Here is a 16,613-nt window from a genome sequence, read left to right on the forward strand (position 1 = left end):
ATCTACAACTACGATGCTGTTATAATTTTGGAACAACGAAAGCTGACTCAGCATGTCATACAGCTGCGATTGCGCTATATACGCGGGTCGCAGCACATTACTTTGTAAATACACTCCTGGAAATGGAAAAAAGAACACATTGACACCGGTGTGTCAGACCCACCATACTTGCTCCGGACACTGCGAGAGGGCTGTACAAGCAATGATCACACGCACGGCACAGCGGACACACCAGGAACCGCGGTGTTGGCCGTCGAATGGCGCTAGCTGCGCAGCATTTGTGCACCGCCGCCGTCAGTGTCAGCCAGTTTGCTGTGGCATACGGAGCTCCATCGCAGTCTTTAACACTGGTAGCATGCCGCGACAGCGTGGACGTGAACCGTATGTGCAGTTGACGGACTTTGAGCGAGGGCGTATAGTGGGCATGCGGGAGGCCGGGTGGACGTACCGCCGAATTGCTCAACACGTGGGGCGTGAGGTCTCCACAGTACATCGATGTTGTCGCCAGGGGTCGGCGGAAGGTGCACGTGCCCGTCGACCTGGGACCGGACCGCAGCGACGCACGGATGCACGCCAAGACCGTAGGATCCTACGCAGTGCCGTAGGGGACCGCACCGCCACTTCCCAGCAAATTAGGGACACTGTTGCTCCTGGGGTATCGGCGAGGACCATTCGCAACCGTCTCCATGAAGCTGGGCTACGGTCCCGCACACCGTTAGGCCGTCTTCCGGTCACGCCCCAACATCGTGCAGCCCGCCTCCAATGGTGTCGCGACAGGCGTGAATGGAGGGACGAATGGAGACGTGTCGTCTTCAGCGATGAGAGTCGCTTCTGCCTTGGTGCCAATGATGGTCGTATGCGTGTTTGGCGCCGTGCAGGTGAGCGCCACAATCAGGACTGCATACGACCGAGGCACACAGGGCCAACACCCGGCATCATGGTGTGGGGAGCGATCTCTTACACTGGCCGTACACCACTGGTGATCGTCGAGGGGACACTGAATAGTGCACGGTACATCCAAACCGTCATCGAACCCATCGTTCTACCATTCCTAGGCCGGCAAGGGAACTTGCTGTTCCAACAGGACAATGCACGTCCGCATGTATCCCATGCCACCCAACGTGCTCTAGAAGGTGTAAGTCAACTACCCTGGCCAGCAAGATCTCCGGATCTGTCCCCCATTAAGCATGTTTGGGACTGGACGAAGCGTCGTCTCACGCGGTCTGCACGTCCAGCACGAACGCTGGTCCAACTGAGGCGCCAGGTGGAAATGGCATGGCAAGCCGTTGCACAGGACTACATCCAGCATCTCTACGATCGTCTCCATGGGAGAATAGCAGCCTGCATTGCTGCGAAAGGTGGATATACACTGTACTAGTGCCGACATTGTGCATGCTCTGTTGCCTGTGTCTATGTGCCTGTGGTTCTGTCAGTGTGATCATGTGATGTATCTGACCCCAGGAATGTGTCAATAAAGTTTCCCCTTCCTGGGACAATGAATTCACGGTGTTCTTATTTCATTTTCCAGGAGTGTAGAAGTCTCATTTCCCTTACCATCCTTCCCCAACTTCAGCTTGGGCTCCGTCTGAAATGACTTCGTCATCGACAGGATGTCAAAACCTAATTTTTCTTTTTTCCACATACAGTTAGATGAAGCTAGAACTGTAGTGTGTAAGTAAATCTTAGTTCCTAGTAGCACATGACTTTCACGTATGTTAACTACAGATTGATAAAGTTGACAATAAAAGCAGATGAGTGATGTACTGTTTCACTGACATTCGATGTTTGTGCCATTACATGAAATTAATTTTTTGGCCTTTCACGATATATTGCTACCCGCCTGTCTTTCGGCGGCGTTATGATGTGATTAACAAAGAAAGTTAGGAAACAGTATATTTAAGAAGTATGAAGAAAATCATGTCGATAGAGAAACAGAACTTCTATGCAGACATCAGTGTCAAAATGAAAGCACACTGTGGTAAGCATGAATGGACGTATATTGTCGAGTGTTTGTCCTGGAATTTGGAAATCTGCTCCCGCATGTAAATCACTGGATGACGCACAATCTGTCATGGCTGGCGGCTGCGGTCCCGCCCCTACTGTCCATGCTTGCTGCCCACGCACTGCCGCATGCGTAATCTAAGCGCGTTGCAAACACGTGTCGCACAAAGTGTAGAATTTTCTAGTGCAACTGAGTATGTGCTAAGAACAGGGCAATATGAATTTCAAAATATGGGGAGTTTGTTTTTATAGAAGAACTTATTAATCTAAAAAGCGAAAGAAAAACTTTAAAGAAGTTATATTGCTAAGAACTGGATCTTATCTAACTGTTGTAGCCACGGGTGGTACTTCATTTACTTACTTATTTTTTTCATACTGTTTCCTAAAGCTTTGACACGTCCCATGTAGAATCTAATGGCCGTCATATTTCCATGTCCATAAATATTATGAGAATGTGGTGTGTGTGTGTGTGTGTGTGTGTGTGTGTGTGTGTGTGTGTGTGTGTGTGTGCGTGCGTGTTCCATACCTTCTCCTAAAGTATTGGATTGATTTCAACCAAACTTGGTACACATATCTTTTACTGTCAGGCAACAATCACTGCAGGTATAACAGCAGCCTACCTACTACCTAACATAGTTCAGGAGATATGACGTCATAGACGATGAGATGCATGGAAAACTGCCGCGTCATGCATGGCGCTTAAATGTATTACTTCCGTGTTATTAACAGTATTAGCAATAAATTTCGTGGATACACCACTAAATGCACCTAGTAAAGTACATCATGGTACCACATCCCAACACTGAGATGCCTGAAAAACTGCCACATTGGACATGGCGATTACATTTATTACTTCTGCTCTACTAACAATGGCCGGCCGAAGTGGCCGTGCGGTTAAAGGCGCTGCAGTCTGGAACCGCAAGACCGCTACGGTCGCAGGTTCGAATCCTGCCTCGGGCATGGATGTTTGTGATGTCCTTAGGTTAGTTAGGTTTAACTAGTTCTAAGTTCTAGGGGACTAATGACCTCAGAAGTTGAGTCCCATAGTGCTCAGAGCCATTTGAACTACTAACAATGTTATCAACACATTGTGCACACAGTATCCACATATGCCGCTGTGTGTATCTACAAAGGTATATCATTGAATGACACAGATTAAAAGATACGACGTCGTAAATGCTGAGAAGCTGCCACTTCATGCTTGACGTTTAAATTTATCATCGCTCTGCTACTGTATTCTCAACCTACTTCGCAAAGAGTATCAAAATATGCTCCTGAGCGTACCTACGCAGATTGTACGATACATCGGTCAAGAGACAGGACATGATGAACACTGAGATGGGTGAAAAATTTCTGCAGCGTGCACGAAGTTTACATTTATTCTTTACTACTAACACATTCCTATAGGCGAGGCAACTTAAGCATATCACTGACGCCTGGCACCGTTTATGATAGCCTTTATCTGCGTAACGCAAACGACTGTAGGCGAAAACAGTAGTCGTCTATAGAGCTATGAGGAGACGTTCCCGTAGAGACGTTTGTAAACTCGTGCTGTTGACACGAGAAGCAGCTACAACCAGCGTACAGTGCTTATACATTTTTGCTTGTAAAATATGCTTATTTCTTTCTACGAATATTTCGTAATTTCAAAGGTGTTTTCATGAATACATGGAAATCTTTTCCGTATTTCACTACAAACATAGTTCATTTTTAAATTGGTGAAAATGGATCACTTGTTTGTCCGTCTCTCTATGTCTGTCCAACTGTTGGAACCACTTTTCTCAGGAGCTCTTAGACGTATCAGATTGAAACTGTGCCACATGCTAGAGTCTACGGTCCCTTGACAGAGTGAAAAATTGAAACTTCTAAGTCAATACAGTTAAAACATACTGCCATGTATATCACATATTTTGACACTCGCAAACTCACTCAGCTAAAGCTTTGGAGTACTTCCCTTTGCCCTAGAATCATGAAATATGGCACAGAACAAAGTTACACAACACAAGTGAGGGAAAAATATCCGAAAATTGTTAATCTGTGATTCTACAGCACGAAAAACTTTTTGTCGTTCATTATCCGACTGTCTGCCCGTCCGTCCGTCCGTCTGAAAGCCGTCTTTCTCTCGGGAACGGGTAGACGTGTGAAGTTGAAATTTATGTCAGTAAAGTCTATGGTCCCTTGGAGGGACCAATGCAGCCAAAAGATACTACCGTTTGCGTCTCACATTTTGATACTCGCAGACTCACTCATTAAAACGTGTAGCGTACTTCCCGTTGACCCAGAACATGAGACTTGGCAAGAAGCAAAGTTTCACAGAACAGGAAATAATTTAAAAATTATTAATTTATAATTATATCTCACAAAAATGTTCCTTTTGTCATTTCTTGTCCGATATCAAAATTAAAATATTCTCTGAAGTCCTGGAATTCCTATGATCGATATCTTGCCAGTATCAATGTCGCTAACAGGCAACAATCCTCGAAATTCTCGATTGCTGGTGTAAGTAGCATGAGTAAAGGGTTGCGATGTGTAAGGAGCGTGAAGCGCACTTTGAATAAGAAAATGCTACCTGACATTGAAGTCAACGTAAAAGATTGGGTCACCACACGACAAATAAGAGGTTGGGCTGAGTCGGAAAATTACTTAATTTATTTATAAGAAAAACTCATAAAAGAACATTCATTATAAAATCATTCTTAAAGAATGGGATGTAATTGTTAATATGATCCAGACATTGTTCACGTGAGTCAAATATTAAAATAAAGTAAAGGGTGCGTGAACACTGTTCTTAAGAGCAGCTTGCAGCAACATTCCTGAAAACATGACCTATCTTAAAGCATTTGTTATAAATAGGAAGGGAATACTAATTATTGGACCTGCGCGCATGGAAATACTATGGATGGGCTAACAAGGAAACTACAAGGTAAATGGTGTAGGTAAGCAGAGATATAACATCGGTACACTGGATAAAATTGGAGGTAAAATTATTTATTCCTTAAAACATTAATGTAACGCATCTATTACAACTGCTGTTGCCTGGTAACTAAGCACAATTGCTTGTGAAACGCTACACGTTTCACAACAGACTCATGTGCCCACGTGGTTCGCGGAGACAAATTTTAGTAACATCAAACCACGCAGTCGTGAACAATTAACATTTTACAGAGGACACATTTGAATAGATAAAGGATAATGGCAGGGGGCGAAAAAACTCTAATATTAACCCACGTGGATGGTTTCCAACGGGCATAGAGTAATGAGACAGAGAAAATTCACATAAGGGCAAAAATTACCAAGACTCGGAAAATATTAGAATGTTTACACACGCAGTTGCAGGCACACAAACATTCACACTGAACCGAGTCCGCTTCAACAAATGCAACACCTTTGTGCTACGTTTTTCTTACGGATCAAAGTCAAGTCTGCCTTAGGAATCAATCTGAAAGTCTGCAAAAGCCTTGCGTACCTTACTGCGGCCCAGAAAAACAATCTTCATAAGTTGAAACGCGAGACCAAAAACTAAAAGCCCCTCTTGCTATGACACAACGCGCCACGCGTTTAAATTAACTCACCCTTCTTCGAAGAGACTGTGGCTGCAGACCCTCGGCGAGCTGAAAGCAGACTGTCCGTCTCATACACTCCAACGTCTCCCACGCAACCCCGTGGCCAGGAAAACCCAGAGATGAGGCTTCGGCCACCAACCTAACACAGGTAACTTTCACACAAGGGGAGCGAACCTCTTTGCCTACCTGAAAACTACAAGGGTTGGCCGTTCTGTACGACTACTGCTGATTCTCTGCAAGCAAAATGAAACAGTCCCGCATTCGTTCACTCATGCATGCCAGAGAGTTCTGCATCACTGGAAAGCAATTAAAAGGATAATGAAAGGGGACTATATGCCCTTTCATTAGTATGGATGAACCAACTATATACAAAAGTAAGTTTCTTCGGAATCCTCGGTACGTGGAACCTGCTCGCACTTACCCGTATTTTTGTTTTCGTTTCTAATAGAAAACTGGAAAAATGAATACATGGGAATTATCGGGTTTTTCAGCTAGTAACTAAGTACGGTTGTAAGTAGCAATGATTCGACTTTAATTTTATTATTTGTAATTCTATCTATGCATCCATAGAAAAGGTTAATAATTAAGTATATTTAACTCATCCACAAATAACGAAGATATAATATTCTTCCGAAATCCTTAATCCATCGTCTTTGTATACTATACCGCCGCAACAGATTGCTTACTATCAGTTCGTCAATGTTGTGAATGTTCGTTCTCGAGCAGGCCTCTGTTTCAGAGTTACTGTGTACTAATTTCTTTCTCTTCTTTCGTTACGGCCTCTGTGTCAACGCAGACGATTCCCTCATTGCATTTTCTTCTTCTCCTCCCAGAGACTCTTCAGCCCCTCCCTTTTTCTCTTCCGCTCCTCTTCTTTCGGTATGCTCTTCGGTTGTTTGCTCCACTAATGAGTCACAAACCTTTTCATGCGTCCTTTTCTGTTCTTGAACTCTGGCTTATTGCATATTCTCTGGAACCAGAGCCCCAGGAAACACCACACCAGGGCTTAATTTCCACCGGCAAGCATCGGAAAGGCGTCCTGGCACCTCCCCGGAATTTTGCTTACACTGGAACAGGTCGGTAGCAGACAGTTAAATTAGTACATGTGTATTAAATCATTAGGTAGCTGTAATTGACGCTACGCTGGAATCAGCGAACGTGACAATACAAGGAATTGACAAAAAGTCATGGCACAGTGAAATGCACACATACAGACGGCGATAGTACTGCGTACATAAGATACAAAAGGGCAGTGTATTGGCGAAGCTGTCATTTGTACTCAAATCATTAAAATGAATAGGTTTCCGACGAGAGTATGGCCGCACGACGAGAATGAACAGTTGTTGAAAGCGGAATAGTAGTTTGAGCTAGACGCATGGAATATTCCAGTCTGGAAATCATTAGGGATTTCAATATTCCAAGACCCACGGCGTCAAGAATGTGCAGAGAACATCAAATTTCAGACGTTACTGATGATTCAGTGGTCAACGGACTTCACTTAATGAACGAGAGCAGCGGCGTTTGTGTAGAGTTGTCAGTGCTAACAGACAAGGAACATTGCGTGAAACAGCAGCAGAAATCAGTGTGAGACGTACGATGAACGTATCCGTTTGGAGAGCACGGTGAAATTTGGCGCCAGCGGTGATAATGGCAATAGACGACAGATGCGAGTGCCCTCGCTAACAGCACATCATCTCCTGCAGCGCCTCTCCTGGGCTCGTGATCATATCAAATGGTTCAAATGGCTCTGAGCACTATGGGACTTAACATCTGTGGTCATCAGTCCCCTAGAACTTATAACTACTTAAACCTAACTAACCTAAGGACATCCAACACCGAGCGAGGTGGCGCAGTGGTTAGCACACTGGACTCACATTCGGGAGGACGACGGTTCAATCCCGTCTCCAGCCATCCTGATTTAGGTTTTCCGTGATTTTCCTAAATCGTTTCAGGCAAATGCCGGGATGGTTCCTTTGAAAGGGCACGGCCGATTTCCTTCCCAATCCTTCCCAAACCCGAGCTTGCGCTCCGTCTCTAATGAGCTTGTTGTCGACGGGACGTTAAACACTAACCACCACCACAACCCACACATCCATGCCCGAAACAGGATTCGAGCCTGCGACCGTAGCGGTCACGCGGTTTCAGACTGAAGCGCCTAGACCCGCACGGACCCTAGACGACTGGAAAACTGTGGTGTCGTCAGATCAGTCCCGATTCAGTTGGTGAGAGATAGTTAATTAATTAGTTAGTTAGTTAGGTACTTAGTTACGTGTTCCATTGATCAACAGCACGAAAAACCATTATGATGTGCAATGTGTCAAATGCACAAGAAATGCGCACAGGAAACAAGTTTTTTTGTTTACATTATAGTGTTATACCTAAATATTTCTATTATCTATCCAACTGCCTTAAATGGCACAAAATTCATATATTATATCTCCAGATTTATTTACTCATATTCAAGAATACATCTATGGTGTAGAAGGAGTTGTCAAGGAGGTATGATTTCAATTTGTTTTTGAAACTATTACTGCTGTCTGTCAGACATTTTATTTCATCTGATAATTTATCAGAAAGTTTTATAGCAGCATATTTTACCCCTTTCTGCAGTAGTGTTGGAGTGTGGCACAGATCCCACGAGGCCATGGACCCAAATTGTCAACAAGGCACTGTGCAAGCCGGTGATAACTCCGTAACGGTGAGGGTTGTGTTTACATGGATCATTGGCTGAAAACTGTTATGCTCAGCTACTTGGAGACCATCTGCAGCCGTTCATTGATTTTATGTCCCAAACAACGATGGAATTGTTATGGATGGCAATGCATCCTGTCAATAGACCTCAGTTGTTCCGATTGGTTTGAAGAAAATTTGGCCACCCAGATCACCCGACACGAATTCTATCGAACATTTAGGGACATAATCGAGAGATCAGTTCGGCACAAAATCCTGCACCCCCAATTATGGACAGCTATAGACGCAGCATGGCTTAATATGTCTGCAAGGGACTTCCAACGAGTTGTTGAGTACATGCCAAGGCGAGTTTCTGTGCTACACGGGCAAAAGGAGGACCGACAGGGTATTAGGAGGTGTCGCATGGCTAAGTCACCACTTAGTTGGTGAACAACGTATTACGAGTGGCGAGCTTCGTTCCGAAATTGCTATCGGTACGTATCACCTTTCGTTTATGACTGCCGGCAACCTCAGTAGTCTACTAGCGTGGGACGTCTCGTTATATGAAAACTTTGGGTCACTCGTTACTAAATAATTTATTAGATCTCATATCATCGGATCAAAAATATGAAGCACTGCTTCTGGATGAAGCCAAGTCAAAATAAACCGAAAACCCTATGACATTTTTTGTTACCTTTTGAGGTAAATGACAAAAGTGTTGAAAAATCGGAAGCTGTGATTTTTATGGCTTATAGGGGATGGGACAGGGAAGAGGGAAGGGGTTGAAGAGGTCCGTACCGGCATCTAAATGTTCAAATGTGTGTGAAATTTTATGGGACTTAACTGCTAAGGTCATCAGTCCCTAAGCTTACACACTAATTAACCTAAATTATCCAAAGGACAAATACACACACACTCATGCCCGAGGGAGGACTCGAACCTCCGCCGGGTCCAGCCGCACAGTCCATGACTACAGTGCCCTAGACCACTCGGCTAATCCTTCGCGGCCCGGCATCTAAATTTCTAGAAATTAAGTCCTGCGTCACACCATCTCTAAACATCCATTATCCGCAGTACACAGTGCTGAGATGAAGCACAACTGAATTTCAGCGAGACTAGCCTCTCTCACATGCCTAGTGATTGATTATTCAGAGAATGCTGGTTTAATGTCTTTTGTGTGGGATCAAAAATTTAAAAACCTCTCTCACACCAGCCTGATTTAGCTTCACTGATCAGGATAGTAAAAACATGCGTATATTGAGGGAATTTTCATTGACAAAGCAGACTTATCACATTCACACAGTTCAATACTGTTCTATCCTGATTAAATTGAGCTTAACGTAAATTCCATAAGGCAGTGAAGCAATTTCGAAGTCTCGGTGCGTCGAAAATTGTCAGTCGATCTCCTGGAAACATTTGTAATAATTATTAACTTTCGGTGATCACATGGGGAAGACCGTAGATCTGCTGGTAAGACCGTGTTAGCCTATTTATTTGAAGTAACTGGATATCTTGAGCATACAAAACGGCAGGTTCGTCCAGTGTAAATCAGACGTTCCCCACTGATCCCGTGCAACACAGCGTAGTAAGCAGACACTGTCAATAATAATCAGTTAAATAATACGCGAACACACTTACTTTAGTTTAGTTCATGTATTAAATTCCTTCTCATACAGAATTTCATCAAGATGGCGACTAGCTCAACAATACATACATATACATCCTTCTTTCACGACTAATCGGCAGGAAGTCCTCTATTCTTTTCATAAGAGAAAACATAGATAGCAGAGAAGCTATTCCATGGAGTAAATGGACGCTCCAAGGAATAATTGGGCTTGAAACTACTTTGCATTGATAATCGGTAAGATAAGAAGAGATATTTAGAAATATGTACAGAGTTATATAATTTATAAAATTTCTGAAAATATCGCGGAGAGACCGCTGCAAGAGACATTACACTGGGCTGTCCTATGACTTCTTATGACAAATGTTTTACCCTTGGACTTTTGTCCGTCGGCTCAGCCTCAAGTAACGACACGTGTTAGAATGACTATCTGGTGAAAGTAGTATCTTAATGAGAGACGAAAAAATAGTAAAAGTATCTATTTTGAAGAGGCATAAAGTGACTGACAGGTGGGGTTGTACACCGGAACGATAAATTCAAAGTTTGCTCCTGTGTGCATAACTTATGAAACCATTAGCACTAAACGAATTCCTAGTGCCCGCTGCCCTGTGAAGCGTTGCTCTTGAAAACAGCCTCCCCCACGCAAAGAGGCCGGCGACCGTCCGCGACGAACGAGTTGCAATGTCCCGCCGCTGTGGGAGTCTTTTCGTCCTGCCCCCAGGGAGCTACTTGTTACGGCGTCACGTCCACCACTACTTGAGACCTCCAGCTCTCCTCTGGAGTCCTCGAACAGCGAACCCAGCGCCCGTAAATATCCCAAGCACTCCAGAGCTGCCACAAACTCTCAGAGGCCCTCTGAAATTTCAAGTTACGCTAGGTGCGAGTGCATTATGCCTCCTCCTCTCCTTTTTTGTGTCAGTGTGTACATAAGGAGAAAACAACTACGAAACCTCAAGTAGAAAACTTACAGTTTTAATGAGAAATAGAAATGGAATAAAAGCTTCGAAATTTTCTTGGTTGCTTCATAGTTTATGACATATACCTACTAAGTGATTACGATATTGCACTGCTTGTGTTATTCTGAATTACGGCGCGAAGTTCCTTTGGACAGGCATGTACAAGGAAACTTCGCATCGGAATTCGGAATAACGCAGGCGCTGCAGTATCGTACTTATCCGCCGACACCGGGCAAGCGACATTCAAGTAAAATGTCTTTCCTGTACGGGAATATCAACGGATGTAAGAATACAGGTTCTAGACACATGACTGACGACATGGAGTTTGGGTGTGACCGTGAGTCATGCTCGGATAGCCAAATGATAAGACGTCCGCAAGGGATAAGCGAGAAATCCGGGTTCGTGTCCCGGTCCGCCGCGCGAAGTGGCCGCGCGGTTAGAGGCCTCATGTCACGAACTCCGCGGCCCCTCCCGACGGGGATTAGAGTCCTCCCTCGGGCGTGGGTGTGTGTGTTGTCAGCATAAGTTAGTTTAAGTAGTGGGTAAGTCTAGGGGCCGATGACCTCAGCTGTTGGGTTCCTTAAGAATTCACACACCTTTGAACTTTTAGTCCCTGTCCAGCATAAATTTTCGGTATCCTCATTACATTAAACAGCTCATGGTTGTCCATATTCGCATCTGCGAAACGATTAATGTACTAAATGATAGCTCGGAGTTGCCCGGTACATTATTTGAACACAAAGTTAAACGGAATAGGTGCTACCACCAATCAGCCTAGCAACGCCAAAGACTATCGGTTCGCCTTTTACACACGATGCAAAAAAAAAAAAAAAAAAAAAAAAAAAAAAAAATACGTGTATAAAACTTTAGACTCTCAAGAAGAGATAAAGTGAAAAGTTTTTTATGTGACAAAAATGTTACAAGTGCACCGTTTCTCTGCTAGGAGCACATGACGTTTGTGACGCTATTGAAGTTTAGGGGCGGTGTTCAGATTTCCGTGTGGCGAATATTGCTTTCGAGATTGTCGTTGAAAATGTCGTCCAGTTACATTAACGCACAACTAACAGCTGTATTTGGTGTACGAGACACAGACACATATCCAAGAAGAATTTGTTGCCCGTTTCGCTGACGCTGGAAGCTGGTTGTTTTGGACGTGTTAGACAGCCATTGGGAAACAAGTACCAATGAGAGTACCTGTTGCCCAATGTATACATTGCTGTACCTTTTGCCTTGATATTGTATGAGTGATTACGCTTAATAACAAGATGTGTGGTTTGGAAATGGGCGTGTCAGCCCGAAACCGTTAACCACTACAGCTGAATTTTATATGAATGCAACTGAGACGGGCGAAATAAAAAATTATGCAGTTGTCTCACAAATAATCTTCTGGATACGGCTCAACATTTCCCCAAAGAGGTTAAAACTAATAAATAGTATAATACTCATGGAAATATTGCCTTTATCAGAGCACTAACATGTAAAGTATTTACTTCCACAATTTGTTAAGCATTCAATATTACTCCAGGAATGTGTCTCCCCCCCCCCCCCCCCCCAATTAAAAAAAATTAAATAAAATAAAAAAAAACATTAGATATCCAAATTTTTCTTTCAAAGAAATTGACAATTTGAACTTCTTTCGCTGGTACATTCTAACATGACAGTACTGCGAACGGCTGAAAGCAAGGGGAAATTACAGCCGTAATTTTTCCCGAGGGCATGCAGCTATACTGTATAGTTAAATGATGATGGCGTCCTCTTGATTAAAATATTCCGGAGGTAAAATATTCCCCCATTCGGATCTCTGGGCGGGGGCTACTCAGGAGGACATCGTTATCAGGAGAAAGAAAACTGGCGTTCTACGGATCGGACCGTGGAATGTCAGATCCCTTAATCTGGCAGGGGAAATGGATAGGTTAAAGTTGGATATAGTGGGAATTAGTGAAGTTCGGTGGCAGGAGGAACAAGACTTTTGGTCAGGTGAATACAGGGTTATAAGTACAAAATCAAACAGGGGTAATGCAGGAGTAGGTTTAATAATGAATAAAAAAATAGGAGTGCGGGCAAGCTACTACAAACAGCATAGTGAACGCATTATTGTGGCCAAGATAGACACGAAGCCCACGCCTACTACAGTAGTACAAGTCTATATGCCAACTAGCTCTGCAGATGATGATGAAATTGATGAAATGTATGATGAGATAAAAGAAATTATTCAGGTTGTGAAGGGAGACGAAAATTTAATAGTCATGGGTGACTGGAATTCGAGAGTAGGAAAAGGGAGAGAAGGAAACATAGTAGGTTAAAATGGATTGCGGGTAACAAATGAAAGAGGAAGCAGTCTGGTAGAATTTTGCACAGAGCACAACTTAATCATAGCTGACACTTGGTTCAAGAATCATAGAAGAAGGTTGTATATATGGAAGATGGTCGAAGTAGAGAAGATATGAAATGTAGACTGGTAATGGCAAGGAAAGCGTTTCTGAAGAAGAGAAGTTTGTTAACATCGAGTATAGATTTAAGTGTGAGGAAGTCGTTTCTGAAATTATTTGTATGGAGTGTAGCCATGTATGGAAGAGAAACGTGGACGATAAATAGTTTGGACAAGAAGAGAATAGAAGCTTTTGAAATGTGGTGCTATAGAAGAATGCTGAAGATTAGATGGGTAGATCACAAAACTAATGAGGAGGTAATGAACAGAATTGGGGAGAAGAGGAGTTTGCGGTACAACTTGACAAGAAGTAGGAACCGGTTGGTAGGACATGTTCTGAGGCATGAAGGGAGCACAAATATAGCATTGGAGGGCAGCGTGGAGGGTAAAAATTGTAGACGGAGACCAAGAGATGAATACAGTAAGCAGATTCAAAAGGATGTAGGTTGCAGTAAGTACTGGGAGATGAAGAAGCTTGCACAGGATAGGGTAGCATGGAGAGCTGCATCAAACCAGTCTCAGGACTAAAGACTACAACAACAACACATAATAACCTGAAAATATAGAAAATACAACCATTAGATCAAATCTCAAGGCCAAGGAGCCAAACGTGTTCACACTAGTCTACAGTATTCGCAGATTGTGTGAGGGAGGCTCTATGTACAGACTGAGAACTTCTTGCTTCCTATACACACACACTAAGTAACTAATCTTCATTCCATTCACGTTCTGCCCGATACACCAAGAGTAAGGCAGAAGAATATAAGGTATGTAACGCGACGTGCGACAAATCCAGGGCTTCAGTTTAAGTATGACAACGACAGTAATGGACAGCCAGGCCCAGAACAACACAGGCCGCAACCGCCGAGCTGGACGCCACAGCACAGACCTTCACAAAATCTAGCCAGACCGCCTTGTTACATTCCATCCCCAAGTAACTTCCTCATGTGGTGTAGTGCTTAGCACACTGGACTCTCATTCGGGAGGACGGCGGTTCAAACCCTGATTTAGGATTTCCGTGATTTCACTGAGTCACTTCAGGAAAATGCCGGTATGATTCCTTTGACAAATGGGGCGGCCAATTTCATTCCCCATTTTTCTCTAACCCGAGCTTGTGCTCCGTCTCTAATGAGCTCGCTGTCGATGAGACGTTAAACACTAATCTCCTCCTCCTCCTTCTCCTCCTCCCCCTTCCCCTTCCACTCCTACTACTAACACCGAGCGAGGTGGCGCAGTGGTTAGCACACTGGACTCGCATTCGGGAGGACGACGGTTCAATCCCGTCTCCGGCCATCCTGATTTAGGTTTTCCGTGATTTCCCTAAATCGTTTCAGGCAAATGCCGGGATGGTTCCTTAGAAAGGGCACGGCCGATTTCCTTCCCAATCCTTCCCTAACCCGAGCTTGCGCTCCGTCTCTAATGACCTCGTTGTCGACGGGACGTTAAACACTAACCACCACCACCATCCTACTACTAACTTCCTTCTCGCGATCTCCCTCACTTCGTTCCCCGAGCGCCGCTTGCCTTCTTCGTATGGCGGGCGACCAAAGACGCTACTGTCGGTGGAAGATCGAATCTGAGAGAGCCGCCAGTCCTCACCATTCTGATAAAGCTTTATGATAATGCTGAACTCAATGTTTTAATGTGATTTTAGGTGTCGTCAGCCAGTGGAGTTGTTGCTTAAGTGGGATCAAGCCGCTTACTCAGATCTGTGTTTCAGAGTAAGAGTGCTTCCGTTTTCCATTCAACCTATGCCCTCAGCAGTTGAGGGTTTCGCGCCGTCGTTGCCACCGGCGCCGCGCTGGTTGAGGTAGGTGGGTTCTCACATCTAGGCCCACCTCACTCCGAGGACGTCGGGTGGTCCATCTTGGCGTAGGATCTGAAGATTTTGTTTCAGTGAAATTTGAGTTTGAAAAATTAAATAACACGTGAGAAAAATGTGTCAGCCCAACCACCCTCCGTTGCAGCCAACCCAGCGTTCTACTTCCTGCCCATGTTCCTGGCAGTTTCAGTAAATGTGAAATGAAATCACCGAATGGTATTATTGACTGGGAGACACTGTCTGGGTTAGTAGGGCACCCGGTCCAAGTCTTTCTATTTGATACCACTTTGGCGACTTGCCCATCAACGATGAGATGAAATGGCGAGAACAACACACGCAGTCCCCAAGTAGAGAAAATCTGTGACCTGCGCGGGAATCGAACCCTGGACCCCATGATCTATAGCAGCTACGCAAACCATCAGACCACTAGCTGCGCACATTAGTAATTTAAATTAACATAAAATAGTTTCTCAAACAGTATAACAGGTCTGTCACCTGATACATGAACTTCCAAACGTGATCGTAAAAATTGTATTACCGCAAAATCTAAATTTATTGTGGATGAATAAAATATATTGTGAAATAAGTTGTCAGCTACTGCGAGTGTGATTTGAACTACTCCAAGATCCTAATTTACTGTAGACTGATGAAAATTTATTGTAAATGTTGTAAAATAAGTTATCATGAGTAATTTGAACTGTTTGAATTTTTACTCTGCTACATAATTAATAACTATAAAAACAGTAAATACCAAATTACATAAATTTGATGAATTAATAAATATTTACAACTGTTTTATCTCGGAAACCATCAAAACAGAGTACATAGCCAACAGTTCCTGCAGAGGGCAGTTTTAACTCCTCAGGCAAAGATTATTTCTTTGCTTGCATTGTGATTCACTACCATTTTTGATCCACCTAATATTAATACATTGAGCATGTCGGAAATTGCCAATCTCATAAGAGTTTAAACTCGATGTATACGTGTACGGAGCTGTAGCGGTCAACACTGAAGAGAGATGGCACGGTTGTATGCTCAGCGTTGCCCTCTCTTGTGTGACACGAAAGGGGAGGGTTAAGCCAATATTGCATAATGAACAGCTCCCAAACAAAGTGGACTCGCGGAAGTAAATGACAGTACGCTTCGTCGGCGCCAAAGAGCGCAATATCAGCGTGTGAGTGAGTTCGATAGGGGCAGATTGAACGCTCGCTGAGAAACGTTACCTGTACAGTGACATCACGTCTTATAGGTGACCTGTGGCAAGCGGAGTCATAAGTCAGTGCCACCTGAGGCTGGAAGGCAAAACTGGGGAAGTTGGTAGTGGACTATGCAGCGTGAGTGGCATCTTGTCCACATGATCATAAACCCGCGAGTCAATTTTATACACAGCCTTTAACATGTAGCTCTTCATCGGATTGTGGACGGAATTTTTTGCGGCTTGGACCGATGGCCCAAGTACACTTCGTTGACTTCTGAGAATGCTGATCCATTACCTAGGAGTCAAACCCAGGTTAGTTGTACAACTCAGGAGAGAAAGCGTAGAAATGTT

Source organism: Schistocerca cancellata, chromosome 2, assembly GCF_023864275.1.
Source record: "Schistocerca cancellata isolate TAMUIC-IGC-003103 chromosome 2, iqSchCanc2.1, whole genome shotgun sequence".
NCBI lineage: Eukaryota > Metazoa > Arthropoda > Insecta > Orthoptera > Acrididae > Schistocerca > Schistocerca cancellata.